This window comes from Mycteria americana, chromosome 18 (genome assembly GCF_035582795.1).
Source record: "Mycteria americana isolate JAX WOST 10 ecotype Jacksonville Zoo and Gardens chromosome 18, USCA_MyAme_1.0, whole genome shotgun sequence".
In the NCBI taxonomy this organism is placed as follows: Eukaryota; Metazoa; Chordata; class Aves; order Ciconiiformes; family Ciconiidae; genus Mycteria; species Mycteria americana.
The window spans coordinates 9,550,307-9,566,780 of NC_134382.1; the positions used below are offsets into that span (position 1 = coordinate 9,550,307).

Consider the following 16,474-nt stretch of genomic DNA (forward strand, 5'->3'; position numbering starts at 1 on the left):
CCATTCCTTGTATGTAACTCTCCAAATTAGATGGCAGAGTTTTTCCAGTGGACAAACCCATCCTCTGGCAGACTACGAGGGTCAGGATTTGACAAGATTCAAGCTACAGAACAAGGCTGGATTACTCTATACTTTAACTGAATATCAGATCATTTTAATCGTACAGAGAGGCATTTCATTGCAATTTATAGTGATGCTTCAGTGTTTAATTGGGAAGAAGTGTTTATGGGCAAAAGCTACATCAAAAATGGGGAGGGGACCATTATACATCTTCAAAAATATAGCTGTAAATTAAGGTAGATTCCAGTTGCAACACAAATTTCCCAAGGCTTCTAATTTTTTCATCTTAGCATGACATGCCTTGCTGCGAACACCAAGAAATGGACAATGAGGATTAGCAGAATGCATTAAGAAAGGCTACCCAGGTATACATATACAGGGAAAACTGAGCATAAAGAGAGTTAACTGTGGTTTGTTCCCTCCCCTCCTTTCTCAGTCTAGGAACCCTTCCATATGCTGTGTTCTATTTATTATTTCTGCATTGCATCAGGAGGGAAATATTCACACTGAGCCACAGGGATTAAAGACTGAAGCTCTAGAGAAGTCAGATCACATCCGTCATATCCAGCTGTTTTCAATTCCAACACCTCACACCTGCTTTTATTTATTATTCCTGGGCTAGAAAAGACAGGGCTCATTTCTCAATCTTTAAAAGCTTTCTTAAGAAAGACACAAATCAATCTATTCCTTTCCCTTTTGCCTCTGCAATAGCCCACGACGACAACATTAAAACAAACTACTGACATGGTGAAGATCTGACCTAATGGGAAGCCACTCAAATACTGAGGCTGGACAGCTCCCTCTCACCTCAGAGCAAAATGGAACAGAAACACCATCAACTACAAAAATTTGCTGTTAGCGTAGACTCTTAACCCCATTTACTCCCACAGATTTCAATTGCCTTGTTTTTAATTTACATTGGAAATGGGCTCAAGAGGTTTGGGTGGCAGTGAATTCACAAACTAATTCATGTACTACTTTATGCAGCAGGATCTCCACTTTTACCTATTTCAAGCTACCATTCCACAGAGCCTGCTTGTTGCCAGTCCAGCTGATCTGCTTTCCTATTCTCTATTAGGAGATCACACTGCCTCAGCATTTGATTGTCCTCTTTCATCAAGTAATTTTTCCAGACAGGGACTCATAAGTCATTCTTTTTGCAATCTTCTCTTGTGTCACAGGCTAGTCTTACATTAGGATCTTTCTAATTAACTGCTCAACAGTAATTATTCAGTCACATTTAAAATGCAATCCAAATGTACCAGACCTCCTTGTACTTACTGCACAAACACTTCCCCATTTGCATTGTTCATCTCATATACCTAGCGTACCAGGTTATTATTTGATGGAGCAAACTTGCATCTTGTTTGCAATTCATTCAGTTGTTACGGGGGAGACATTCTACTTCTTCCCTTCTTGTCAACCTGATGATCAGGATATCATATCCACAGTAGCTAGACTATCTGACTCACCAAGCACTATGCTTTAAATAAGCATGAGCACCAGAAAACACAATGGAACATGGAGACATACAGGTGACAGTGGAAGCCAGCGAGAAGACAGCTAGTTGCTTTTTGAAAATTTTACCCTTGAATACATCTTGCTTTTTTGATAAGTGAAAATATGGATGGAACATGATGGAGTCGGCAGATGGAGTTGTAATACTGCTTAAACATAAGCGCAGTATACAGACATTTCTGTTCTACACTCTTGAATATAAACAAAACCTACTAAAATGATTTTCTGTATGTTTCCTATGCTACTGAAGATTTTCACTGCTCCCACCCTACCTTCTATAGGTCTGCTGAAGTCATACAAACCAGTATTTTCAGGATCTAAGCTACTTTGCCTGTCTCTACAGCATGGCATCCCTGAAAATCTCACTTTAACAATTTCCGAGCAGATTTTCTTACCACTTTGGAGGCTGTCTCAGCACTTTGCATGACTCCACAGTGTTTGTCTGCATGAACTATAACGGTCAGTGAGCAGTGAGCATGAATCCTGCAAAGGAACACTATGAAGAATCAACTGAAAGGAGGAACAAGGCAATTCCGTGTTGAGGACAAGAGCAGATCTATGAAATCTATACTGCAGATGTTAACTCTTACCTTCCTCTGACTAGTATTCCCAGATACGCAAATGTGTTCAATACAAAGCATGATACACTTCAGTCCTTTTCAATACGCTAAATCCTTCGTTCTTGTGAAAAGCAGCACTGTAAACAGTATAAATAATTACTTGAAGATTAAAGAATACAATATTGCTGTTTTCAAACCCATCATAAATTTACCATTCCAGAATTCCATAATAGTGATATTTTGCTTTAGAAACTTAGAATTACAATTCTTGCTCCTTTTTCATGGATATCTTCACATGTGATCCATTTATGTGCCTTTCTACCAGTAAGTGCTTTCCTTTTGTCCTCCCAGACACAAACCTAGATTTAGTTCATTGCTGAACTTAGTTTGGCAGGAGCAGCAAGAGCGCCAATTCAAGACAACACTTCTTTTAATCATTTATATACTTTATTTTCAGTTTTATCCACAATGTATCCTTAAGAAGAAAATCCACAGGTTTTGTGTTTTTTTTTTTTTTAAGCAGGACAATAAGATCTCAACAAATGCACACCACTAGAAACAACCAATGGTGCTTTATGAGCCAGCATACAGCAGTCAATAAAAGCATCATGGAAGTTTCACCAGTTTGTTAATTTTCTCTGTATTTAATTGCTCATAGAATAGAAATGAAAGTTGCTTTGCCTTTTTTAAAGAAGTTTTGATACTGTTTTGGAGTGCTATCTTTTAAAAAGAAGATACATCAGCCAACCACAACAATAGGTGAAGACCTATTCTAAAATAGTTCTAAAAGACTAAAAAACTAAAAGACTTCTGTTCTCTTCTTGCCCCATAAATGACCAATGACTTTGATCTACAGCCAATAAGTCATTTCAAATATTGTTGATCTAACATGGATGGTGATCACTTAACTCCTCTTATGATTTTTAGCAAGTAATTTCATAGCTATATACACCTCATTTTTTGAATCTGCCAAGTAGATAGAAAGTCTTCCCACACCAAATGAAACAGGCCCTTAAGTTCATAAAACATTCGAAATTCTTGCATGAAATTTAGCACTGAAACACAAACTATTATCATTTGTAATAACAAAATACATTAGGAGATGCTGAATACATTTGCTTTAAAAGGCAGCTCTGCCCCACTACTCTTTAAACATAAAGGATGCTCCATAACAAGAACAACCATCAGTCTGAATTCAAAACCGAACTGATTCATCAAAATTTGGAAAGCATGTAATAAAACATACATATAGTTGCCATAATACTGATGTGCTGTAAATGCTATCCAGTTTTTGGAAGAGTAATGTACACTTACTAGACAGACATCAAGGCAATTGCCCATGATACAATGTTAAAAAAAAATAGATTGTACGGTTTGCAGTAGCATCAAGTCTCTATTCAAGTGTAAAAAAATTAATTGACTCCATCTGTATTGGCCTAATGACTGATTAAATGACTAATCACGGAAGTCTTAATTAAAATCATTTTTCTGTACAGAAGAGGATGGAGGGAGGAAGGCAATCATTAATGTGTTATAATGTATGTCAGATTCCATTTGTGCCATTTACTAACAGCCATCAAATGAGTAATTATGCACAAGGTCATTCTGTAAACTTTCTGCATACATCAGACTGATTGGATTAGGGCTCGGTGCTTGGCTAGGTTCTGCATGTGGCTGCTTTTTTCCAATCACAAAACAGGTAATTAATATTGCTCAGAATGACTAATAAAGGAAGTTGACATTTCCTCTTCCATCTTCACACCAGCCAACCCAGCCAAAGATTCATATACAACTTTCATACGTTGTTGGGTAAAGTCCCATACCTCATACGTTAAATCAAGCCTATCCTCCTCAGCTATTCAATATTCTTCATGAATTGACAGGTATCGCCGTCACACAGTGAAATTCTGTAGTATCCAAGGAATTTTTCCTGCATGAATAAAATGACCAGGCAATTAAAAGAGTCCTTTTCAAGTAAAGCAAGATGTCAGCATAAAACTTATTTTATTTGCCAGCCACCTGACTACGCTGATGCATAGTGACCTTCGCTATGGAAAAATAACAAGCTGCTTCTACCTCAACAGCTAAGACTCATCTATTTAATGTATTAAAACGGGTAATGGAATAAACCAGTGCATCTTGAGATTAGATAAACCAACTTTCCACTTACATGTAACTCGTACATAGGACCTACACTTTCTGATGAAATGTTGCATATAAAATCTCAAAGTCCAAAGTATAAATTGTAACACAGAAAATATTTTGTTTGCTGGCTGCTGTCCTGAAATTTCTCAAAAATCTTATTTGCAGCCACAGTAAGTTTGCCATATCGCTAGCTGCAACAATTTTGCATATCCCAGATGACAATACACTATCTCGTGTATAAAACAACATTTTTTATAAAACTGAAATTACATGTGTCTTAACAGGGAAGAAAAGAAGTCAGTATAGCCCTGTCACTATCATCAACAAATGTCCAATTCTGTAAACGTTACTTTCCTTCAAAATCCTGAATTCAAATGTGCAGCACTGATGTGAGTTACAGTTGCAGAATTAGGTGCCATGTAAGTTCCAGTTCTTCTAAAATAACTGAATCAACCTTTGGTACTGAATAAAGTTTCTTCAATTACTGTTGCCTCTTTTTCCTAAAGAGAAGTACTCTGACCAACAATCCTGATAAAAAAAGATCTCTGCAGTGACACTGAAAATGGACATCCTCCTGTGAACATACAATGTGATGCTTTAAAGCGTACCCAATTGATTAAAAATAGTGCTCAGAACATGGATGGAGGAGCCAAAGCGACAAAAAATATGAAAAGAATCTTAAGTCATGACTATGTAACATCCAATTACACTTTTGGCATGATTAAGTACTATCCTGTCTAAACCATTTAAAGTCATGCGAGTCACAGAAAAATATATGTAAAGCTACATCAGCCAGCTTCATCCAGATTTCACGTAAATACAAATTTCAATTAGTTTGAATTAATTATAACACAAACTTGACCCTACTTACCACATTTTGTTTTGAAGAAAACAAAAATATGTGACAACAAATCTCTGCTTGCAATAACTGTCAGTGTCACATATGAAAGAAGTTCATTTTACTAATAAAGGAAATTGAATTGACTGATAGATTTAAAATTAATTTCAGCTGTTCTATAAATGTAATTCAGAGTTTTAAGGTGGCTCTCAAGGCTTAAAACCAGCATTGAGACTCAAATGTGCCACTCTCTGGGCTCCTAGAGAATTAATGAATCTTAGTTTCATCTTCATTTGAAGACACGTGCATTTAAAACAACCACAAAAACCATCACCACCAAACCAGAACATTCCAAAATAAACAACATACATATGGCACAGTAAATCTTTCAAAACCTAAAGATATTTTTATGGAATAATTCAACACAACCTGCACTATTCTGCTAATGCAAATGAAAACCTGCACAACTACCTAAATTACAGGGTGGTGTGCCATTCTTAATCTTCACAGAAATGTAGGAGTTCCTGTTTCAATCATTTCTATTGTCTGAAATAAACCAGATGATAATGGAGTGGCTGCCACTGTAGGCAGAGACTGACTTCTAGGTGAAGCTAATTAATGACTCAATGTATGACTTACTGTAGGTTTGAAGGAATTACTAGACAGTGGTGAATCAATGTGCGAGACAGCTGCAAGTACATTAAGTGACCTGTCTGAAACTTCAGCGTTGTCTTTTTTCTGCTTACATTGATTATGTAGGTTATTCCTGATCTTTGATTGTATAAACTATTTAAGACAAAGTCAAGCATTTCAAGTACCTCTCAAGTAATTGAAAAGGTAAATCCCCTTCTCAGCACAAACGTGCATATCCTTGATATCATAGTATAGAACTCCAACTAAGCTTGACTGAAAGACAGCCTTCTCCCTCTTTTTTATTTCTTCAAGTATTTAAAAAAAAATATTAAGGTATCTTATGCCCAAAGACAGACCACAGAAGAAAGATGGCATCCTATGCGAAGGCACCTCCAGCTATTCTAGATGCAGAAATCTGGGAATTTGCAACTCTCTAGGCCACTTACTAGGATAAAGCAAAATAGGTTCAGACTAAGGGGTTGGAACGCAGCCAAGCAAAGCCATTTAAGGAAAAACACAACAAAACAAAAAACCCAACAGGCTACTAAATTCCCTGGTCACACTACAAAAATTAGGGAGACAGTTGCTGCATGTGGTAAATGAAGCATTTTTGAAAGTGCTTTAAATAGTTAGGTACCTCTGATTTCTATTATTAGCCAGTGCGCATCATCCTGTCTATTTTGACATAAATGTGACTTCTCATATTGGTTAAAGACGAAAAAAACCTTGTCTGCTACAGAGAAGCTACTGCAAATCAGTGGGACCAGCCTGATAAGACACTGGAATCACTATGCCTGTTCATTTCAGCAAGTCCCATCGCAATTATTTCATGCTTTGCTATTAGCTGAACTAGTGAAAAAGGCGGAGAATTAGTCATCATGGCAGATTGGCTCAAGTCAGTATTTTAAAAAGCCTGTAACCTATTGTACAGTTAAGTAAATCAAAGCAAACACTGGAAAAGTTACCAACAAGCAGGCTATAGTAAAAGTCACTTTCATCACAACCCAAATAATGGGAAAGTTAGACAATACCTTTCTCTTAAATGTTGCAACTGCCATCTATCTCAGAGGATATCTCCATACTCATTTTGTCAGTTAAGAAATGCAAATTAGATATCCCCTATTCTTCTATTTGTTTTGTACAGTGAGCACAATTTCTGCATGAACGTCCAACTGTATTTCCATCCTCTTTGTGTCACAGAAACCTCATTTACCAGTCATTCTTCTCCATATGAAAAGATCTATAATGAGGAGTCTTTCTGTCATTGCCCTGCTCCTCTGAGTCAGGAATTTTCATTTCCCCCTAATACTTGCTGCTGTAGCTGCAATTTCATTTACTGTCATCTCATACCACAGCCTTAATGCAAGCACATCTGTGGCTGGATCATGGAAAAGATTCAGTATGGCTTTCAGAGTTGCATATCAATTAAATGGTTACGAGAAACCAGAGTTTTTATTTACTATGTTCTCATACGGTACTTATAAAAAGGAAGGTTTACTCACTGTACTTGAAATGACAGTTTATTCTTCCAGTTAGTCACCTAGCAAAAATATCTGTATGAGAACACTAAACATCAAAAGTAGGACTCAGAGGTCTACTTGCACAGGCATTCTCTCAGAAAACGACTGAAAACCCACAAAGTTATCCAAAACCTAAAAATGTGGTTTTGATTCACATCTAAGCAGTATCATGAAAGAAACTGATTACTTTTTGTTTTGAGGAAATAATGCTGTTCAAAAAAATATTTCTACTATTCTCTTCTTTTTAACACACATACAAAGCAATTTACACGTGCTGAGCCAAATTTAGCTTTGGTGGGGCTCCAGAAGCCAGTTGTATCAGGACAGATCACCTCAATCTAAGAAAGCAGTAGATGTCGTTCTCCTTGTTGAAAGCTAGAGTTCCTATACATCAGTATTCTGACATTTACAAGTTCTCTTGCTCTTCTAGGCTATTCAAAGCTGCTTTGACCTTTTAAAAAGCCTCTTACTATTACTTTAGCTGCCTGCCCGCCATACCTTTGCATTAACAAAATTACAAAATGAGCATCTGCTCTTTTTCCAATTGGAATTAAAGGAATAGGATTTGAAAGTTTGTGACTAATATCTAAAGCAGACAACAGCTAAATGGACCATCAGCCAAAATTTTACATTGTAAGCGTTCCAGTATGATAAAGGAGACCTAATATTTTTCCCAAGTTGGGCTTCTGCAGACACCTTATTCTTCCCTACAATAGTGTAAGAGGATTTAAAAGTTCACCTAGACCTTGACATTGAGCAAGGAAAGCTTACTCCAGTTAAGATTTTACAGACTGCAGTTAAGTTTCTGAGTTGCAGAGTCGGAAATGGATTTGTACCTTCTATTTGCAGCATTAAAAATCATTAGTTTACACAGATTGTCCTGATTAAACAAAAAAAAACTTTCCTATAGTCAGTGTACAAAGTCAGTACTGTTGGGGGGATGAACTAGGAAGCTACTTGAAAGATGTCACAAAAGTTTTTATGAAACAAATCACAAACTTTTCAACAGCTAATTTGAATTCCAAAAGGTAGAAGTAGAACAATATCTAGGCAATTTGCAATTTGTACATAATTGCACTGATGAAAGTTAGAAATAACTTTTCTCTTTTTAACATATAAGGAAGCAACTTCAGGTGGGTTTTTGGATTACATCCTAATTCCTTTTTATGATAATGATAATTCTACCTGGCTCCTGCATGAAGGAATTTGCCATTTGTCCATCCACAATTGAAGATACATGTTCAAAGATAATTTTGATATTTCCAAATATTGAGTCTATGAATCTCAACATGGAACATAATATGAAAATACAGAGTATATGCAAAATAAAATACCTATACCTTCCTGAGCCTGTAATTATGAAACAGTGCAAGAAAATTCTTTCCTATCAAGCTGAAAAATGCAATGCCAGTGGTGTTGTTTTCAAACAGTAAAAGCACAGAAAGCATGCCAATCATGCACTGAAAATCTACAGCTGGAGTTTACTTCCGATACATTAACACCACAAAGGGTCATAACGTACTACTTTCTTCACCTAATTCCATTCTAGACTTTCAGTAAACTCAAACTAGTGTTTTTTGGGGTTTTTTTTCCAGAGAGCAGGGATTTTCTATGCTTAAACAAACTATAATTTTGATGTTGCCACAGTTGTTCAAATCACCCTTGCAAAACTTGAGTAACCTAGTAAGCAGAGGAGAAGTTTTTCTACGTAATTCTTTTCTTTTTAACTGTCTATCTACATCATATGTAATGAAATTATGGAGGTTTGTTTAAACACACCAGTTTTAAACTAGCAAGGTTAGATGTAATTACTCAGTGTAATCACAGCAACATGGAAATCAGAGCAGATTGCAAAACTTAGCTGAAAAAACAGGCAGTAGATCTGATGGCAATTTTAAAGGTGTAGTGAAATCTCCCACACCTACTTTATTTGAAAGAGAGGAAAAAAGCTCTAATAAAACAAGAAAAGTGCTTAAAAAAAATCCCAAACACCCAAAAAACCCAACACCAAACATTCCCCAAATTGAAGGACTGAGAAACACTGTTCTTGCAAGTGCAAGCCTAGGTTATAAGGAAGCAAAAGATGTATTGGCATAAAATGTGAAAGGCAGTATTATATTACAGTGGTCAGCTAAGACAGACGGGGCCATTTGTCCAAGAGAATAACACCAATTAGAAGCGGTGTATTGCAAAGAGATAAAAACTGCTTTCGGCAGACAGCTTTCTCCAGCTCAGCAGTAGGAATACTGATTCACACATACCTGCTGTCTTCCATTTTCTCCTGCGAGACTGTCATCTTCTCAGCTTTCTCAGCAGATATCCTGCCACTTGGCTTTTTGCCTCCTTTCTACAGCAAGAAAAAAAAAAAAAGAAAGTATTTCTGTAGTGCTTAAGGGAAGTGCCAAAAATGGTGTAATTTATGATGTGCTAGTGTTTTCCTTTGCATTCATAAGTTAAGAACAAATGCAAAATCATCAGCACTTGAATATGGTGGATTTTGATTTACATATATTAAGATTCTCTCATGATTTCCTATTATTTATTTCTGTAAACAAAATTGGATTCTGGTCACTAAACTATTAGCATCCCCTACAGTAACTCGAGCCAAATGATAAAAAAGATAAAAGCCAGAATGTACAACTCAACAGTCAAAAGAATTTGAAACCAGAAGTTGTATCAAATTGTCTGATCTGAAACTCTTATCTGCTCTTCCTTTCTACAACGAAAATCTTACTGGGAGTGAAGTAAATAGTTATCTTATCAATACCTGAACTTTTGGAATGGGCACATCTCACTTTCCCAGTTTGAACAATAGTGTCTAGGCTTTTCCCTAGAATTTTCCCAATACAGTTTCAAGCCTTCGGTTAGTAGACTAAGTTATTTTCTGGACTATTTCCTGGAATTTTTAAATGCCTACACCATTGTTTTCTTCATTTCAGTGTATTGTATCCATGCAAATACAGTATTTTACATTAAGGCTGGCATAGATAGAAGTTTAATAGCTTTTCCTTTTCTTCCTTTTCTGAAATAATCTTCAGGGTCCCACTGTAAGAAGTACTGCAAAGCCCGAGAAATTATGTTGACAGCATTACACACAATAGGTCGGGGTTTTTTTTTTTCCCCTCTTTTCATTGAGGTGTAACAGAACTGATGCCATCTTGTATGGTTTTTGTCACAACCAACACAACAAACAATTACATAATACTGCAATTACTCATGATAATTTTATACCAACCCACCCTGCAGGAACTCCAATTTCACAATTAAATAACTTCTGTCCCTGCAAAACCTGCAAAAAGGCTGTTTTGGTCATGTTCTTAATGAGTGGAAACTTGAAGAAGCACTTCATAATACAAATCAGAAGACAGGAGAATACTTTGGTACGTAATTTCCCATCCTGGTACGAATATTTTGTGTTGGAAAGCTGTCATTTAATAATTCAGGACAAAACCTAAAAATAGTAGTGTTTGTCTCAAATTCTGTGGCGTGAAGTGTGAAAGAAAGATAATATTCTAACTGTAATACTTTATCCTAGCTAGAATACCTTAAAGTAAGAAATTTCTAGTTGCGAATGCTGCAGTTATCTCCACAGTGCCATAACTTTATCATTATATGGCAAGATAAAACTTAAGTCTTTGCCTCTGCAAGGACATTAAATAACATCTTTCTCTCCATTAGCTTTTGCTGTAGTAGCAGTATTTATTCTCTGGGCAATGAACGAGAACCACACTGCTTACAGAATAACTCCAGGTTCTTAATGCACTAACAGTTTCAGAAAGGTTCCTGTGTCACTAAATTTAACTTCTTTTTATTATTATTATTAATTGATAGCTCTTGTGCCACATAGTTTCGAAGAAAATGTTTAACAATGAGAAGATACTTTCAGCAGTGCACTGTAGTCACAAGGCTAGTATAACTGTCATCAGCAATGAGAAATCAAGTTCAAAAAACATAAGGGACCCCATTCAACTCTTCTTCTTTAACAGTGCAGAGAAGGAACATCAGTGACCCTTTAGGGAAGAAAGAAGAGATGAACATTTCTAGTGCAAATGTTTTCCTGTTTGACACAAGCCTTCAAAAGGTTTGCCCATAATGTATTTATTCACACAGTGAATGTCAAGATACAGTAACAAGTAAAGACTACAGTTGCTGCAGTCGTGTGATCTGAGGAAGCACTAGAAACAAAGAACTCTTGAATTCACACCCTGATTCATTGTATGACCTTGAGCAAATGCCCTACACTGATGCACAGGGAAGTAATAGTACATACTGGCTTACCAGCAATGGCAGAATTATTTAATTGTTATTAAGTCTACAGTTGTGAATAGTCTTTAAAAAGAGTAAGTGCCACAGCTGTTAGGCCTACAGAAGACTTACTGCATCACCTAATCCTTCCCTAACACAGTTGTAAGTACACAAAGCAAATAATTAAATACGCTTTTCATAGGAGACAGTGAACCCAACTCCCACCTTTATAAATAAAGTCTTCCAACCTTTTCCAAGAGAGTCACTTTTACAATTTTGCTCCCTTGTTTATTTAAGAGCCTCTTAAACAACTGTGGAAGTCCTACATTTAGATAATCCATTTATTAAAAAAATTCTTCATGCCAATCTTCAGCTGAAATAATCTCAAAATAAGCAGCTGTTCAAAGAAAGGTGTTTAAGATCAATGGTTTCAAGGTGCCTGACAGGATTTCACACTAGTCATGTCAGAAACCTTACACATCTATAGTCGTATTTCTGCTGTCCCACATTACTGGTAATATGGCACAAAGAAGGTTTAGACAGCACATGAGATAGTATTGTGCCGGGTATTAAAAACATACTAGCCAGACAATTACCTAATAAGGTTTATAAATTCCAGTTTCATATGCTTTCAAAGTGAACCTAAAGCATCCAAATCCGAGAATCACTCCTGAAATACCCTCTTCATGTTAATTTTAATTACAACAATTATTACTATCAGCAAGACAAAGATCATGTGCCACCTTCCAGGGATAAGTGCCAGCAGGATGACTACTTTCATAACAACCATTCAAGATAGGGCAGCCTGACCTCTCTGGGAGTAAAATATCAATTAATTATCTTTTTACAGCCAATTCAATTACAGCGCACTAATCACTTGCGTAGGACATCAAGCCAGAAGTTGGGGGTGGGGGGGCGGTTGGGCAAAGGAAGGAAAAAGTATTGGCAGTGAACAACCCTCAGCAAGGATGGCCGGGCAGTAACCCTACAGTTGCAGGTGTAACGTTTGTTAACATCATGCAAATAGTTATTATTTGCTTGTAGCAGACTAAATGCTGTAAAATCATCCTCGTTTAACTAAACTTTTTTAAAAATAAAGAGTTACTGGTCCTAGGGGTAATAGAAGTTTCATTTAAAGGTGACCAGACACACTGCATTAGTCTTTAATGTTAGAGTCAATTCACCAAAGAGCTTTGTTCATTAAGGAAAGAAAAAAAGAGGAAAGATGATCTATTCAGCAGAAAGCAAAATATATTTAACTTTTGTTAAATAAACTAATACTAACTCAAGTTACTGAGGACTATTTCACTACTGTACTGATCCCAAAGAAAATTATCAAGTGCAATATATCTACAATAATGCACTCAGCAAAATATTAGTATATAAGCAAACATGTATTAAGTTATGATCACATTAGTATTGCTACAGAGGCCAGAGGCCAAAAAAGTATGAGTGCATGTATAAACACATTAGTATATGCAAAACACGTGTATGCAAACAAAACCAAAATTTGAATCTATTTTATTTATAGCACTCATGAAATAAAATGGCAGAAAGGAGTATGTTAAAGGATCTCTTCTCACATGAATTTCTGTTAAATGAGTCTTGCACCATTTAGTTTAGCATAGATAACAGAACCTGAAAGAAAGTTACCCAGTCCATATCTCAAACAGCAAGGCAAGACTGCTGCTTTCAGCAGTCTCGATGGACAGAATTTAAAGTATAAAAAGGTATTTTGACAACACAGTTGCAGAAGTTAAGCACTTAACAGTAGCTGTAATGCTAAAACTCTCACAGCACGGCCATAGTATAACTGACAATCTCTTTATAGCAAAAAACTTTAGTCTCCCTTGCCAGTATGGTAACAATAGCAGTGAAAGATTTGTGCGTAAGTTGAAAGCATTTACAAGGAACACTGGCAGTTTATTAGCCTACTCTGATTCATCTTCATTACTAAAATTTTTAATACGGCCTGATTAAGCCTGGAACACACATCTATGCTACAGTGACACCTTCAATTTCTTTGTCGATAGCGTACTGAAAGTCATTAGCGCTTACCTTCCTAAAACAGAGCACTCTGAAAATTCCATTATGGACTGCAGATTAACTTCTGTAACCAAAAAATATGATATACCATGCATGCAATGAACAGAACACAGAGTCTAATCTTTTAGGGGGTTAGGATCTCTTAGGATTTTAGGGTATTCATATTCAGGGTGTTCCATATCACTCAAGAGTGCAAAGGAAGTTTCAAAGAGGCTAGGTACGTAACTCTTCTGAATTTTCCCAAGTGCTTTGCAAAGAGGAAGCTCATACAAAATAGATGTTAACTCTGCAAACTCAAATAAAAAATTATACTACAGCAAAAGAGAGGAGCCAATGTGGATTTTTTTCCCCTCCCTATTCTATAACACTTACGGTATGCTGTTTCTAAAGGGCAGGTTTGTCTTTGCTTAGTGCTCTTCCAAAGTATTCTGAAAGAAAAGCACTGTTTGGTCCACCTGCAGACTCATGAATGCATGTAAGAACATCCTACTGGAATTTCTCTTCTAGTTTTGTCTATTCTATACAGGTTCTTACACCACAGTCACTGCTGCACTACCTAGAAATTTTTCCCTGGTATTCTAAGCAATGTAACCAACACCGGTCAAATGTCTGTTCTGTGAGCAACCCTATTAGGAGACATCCTCCTATTTAAGACTTGTTTTGAGACAGGTTTGTACATTCTGTACTGCACCTCAGCCAGTTACCAGTACTTTCTATTCCAAAAGACTATTCTACACTTAATGTTTTTTCTGCTGCCTTAATAAAGTACTGATGTTTGTGTCCGGTTCCCATAGAGAGTTCTGGTACCAACTTAATATCCTTGAGAAATGGGTTTTGCTGGCAAACCTCTTGAATCTGGTACGCAGTAGGAATCAACATAAGAATAATACGAGAAGTATTATTTTGGAATCTAGTCAGAAGGAATATCTCCATAAACAAATCTTGGTGTCTTTAGCCACCCAAACATTACAAATCCAGGCTGGATTTTATGAGGCTTTAGTACTCTAAGTACTATGATGGCAAATGGAAGAAACTGTTGCTATGGAAGTAATCGTTGCTATAAAATAAAAGGTTAAAACCAAGAAAGAATATTAAATCGCATTACAGGATTATCGACACCTAAGGAGAACAACCAATTAACATTGTCTTCTCTACGTGATATGACAAGGAAAGTTGACAGCCACCCTCACTTTCTACTACAGCTAAGGACAACTGAGTTCTCAGCACCTCGTATGACCTACTTTAGACCTTTCAAAGCGAGGCATAACTTCAGTTCAGATTGTCACACACCGTATGAGCATTACACAAAAGCAGGTATAGTCACATCTCTTTCATATGTATACTTTTCTCTAAGAATATGTCCTCTGTTGGTCCTTGGGAATACAGGTATTGCCAGCCATTTTCAAAGAGGTAATTTAGCTCTACTGCCAAATTCCATTTATCAATGCTCAGCAAATGACCAAACACAGTAAAACTGAGGAACTATAAAACTGTATTTCCATAGTGAACATCAGGACTGTTAGAATTAAGCAAATAATGTATTTTTTTCTCCTTCCAACAGAAGCAAGCATCAACTTGTGATAATATTGGCTTTAGGTCTTCTAATTCAGCTTCAAAACTTCTCTTTCCTTAGGGCTACATTTCAATAGGTCTTATGCTAAAAACTATGTAACAACATATGCACTAATATAATTATGTCACTATTGTTAATTACATAGATATATGTTCATATTTTATATAAATATTCCTTCTTAAACTAATGTTAAACAATGTCTGTGGCTACACCTGGCTGCTAACACACTAGAGGCTGGCGTCATTTGGGTTAAAACTTTTTTTAAAAGAACGCTGCTACATTTTGCCAATGTTTTGAAATGACAAAATCCACATCGCAGTTCAGCTGCAGGCTAGCTTTGGGACTGGTAACTGTTTGATACTCGGTGACCAAGTTTGTTAGTGTAACCTTTCAGAATGACAAGCTTATTTCTAGACAATGCTTTGTATCAATCTAATATGATGCCAGGAGAATAAAATTTACCCCTGGCACACCTACTGGGTAAATCAGTGTCCACTTCTGTCACCTGGAAGGGCTCCATCAGGTGTAAATTGCACAGGTAGTATTATAACACAGTATAGTTGGTGGGAATCTATGCCTTGCCTGTTGATACTGCTTAAATAGTGTTGTTCTTTTTCATCATAAAACCTGTCTGGGAAGCTCCTAACATTCCAAAACAGGTGTCCTATTATATCAAACCCTCATTTTTTAAACGCACACACACACACGCTGTAAAACAATTACTAGATGAATTTATCTCTCAGTGCTGCTTTAAAAATACAGCCAACGTTAGAAAATGGTGTTCAAACTACCTGCAATAAAAATAAACCACACACAGCTAGACTGCCAGTTTCCATAAGGAAAACACATTGCATGTTTCCAATAGCAAAACCCAAACTTCCCTAATGTAAAACACAGACAACATATTTAACAAATAGTTTGCTTTCACTGCTGGTTGAAAAACATGAAACCATGAAGGCACTGAGACTGAAATCAACTGTTAAGTGAGAAAATTCTGTTCCATTAGTATCTTGCAAAGCTAACTTCAATTAACAAAAAACTCCAACAGCATATCAGAGCAAGGTTTTACGTTAATTTGACAAAACCCAAAGCATTTAAGAGCTAAAGGTTCTATATTATCCCCAGTTTATGCTATTGAGCCCGAGTTGTCTTGCCACAGGGTAAAGACCTTATTCAGCATACTCATGCGTTGTAACACTTCAAGAAGGAAAAAAAACCTGTTACTAGCACCAGTATAACTGTAGTATAGGTAAACAGAGTCCCCAAAATCCTGAACCGGGAAGGCTGACTCAACAAGAATTGCAAGCACGTAGCTCCAGTCAGGGTTTACTCCCCA

General features: G+C 36.5%; 1 protein-coding gene across 7 annotated transcripts in view; it reads right to left on the reverse strand.

The window, feature by feature from the left end:
* The window catches only part of MORN1 (MORN repeat containing 1), a 46,806-nt gene that overhangs the window by 2,501 nt on the left and 27,831 nt on the right, over window positions 1-16,474 (reverse strand). For 3 of the 7 annotated variants that reach the window (XR_012778299.1, XM_075520281.1, XM_075520288.1), the window contains 3 exons: window positions 9,536-9,621; window positions 2,169-2,275; window positions 1,974-2,061 (listed from right to left, as the gene is read on the reverse strand). The gene's annotated coding sequence lies outside the window, so the exon portion shown is untranslated. Of the gene's footprint in view, window positions 1-1,973; window positions 2,075-2,168; window positions 2,276-3,961; window positions 4,069-9,535; window positions 9,622-16,474 lie in introns of all 7 variants that reach the window. The other 4 variants (XM_075520283.1, XM_075520282.1, XM_075520286.1 and 1 more) reach the window with 4 other exon arrangements.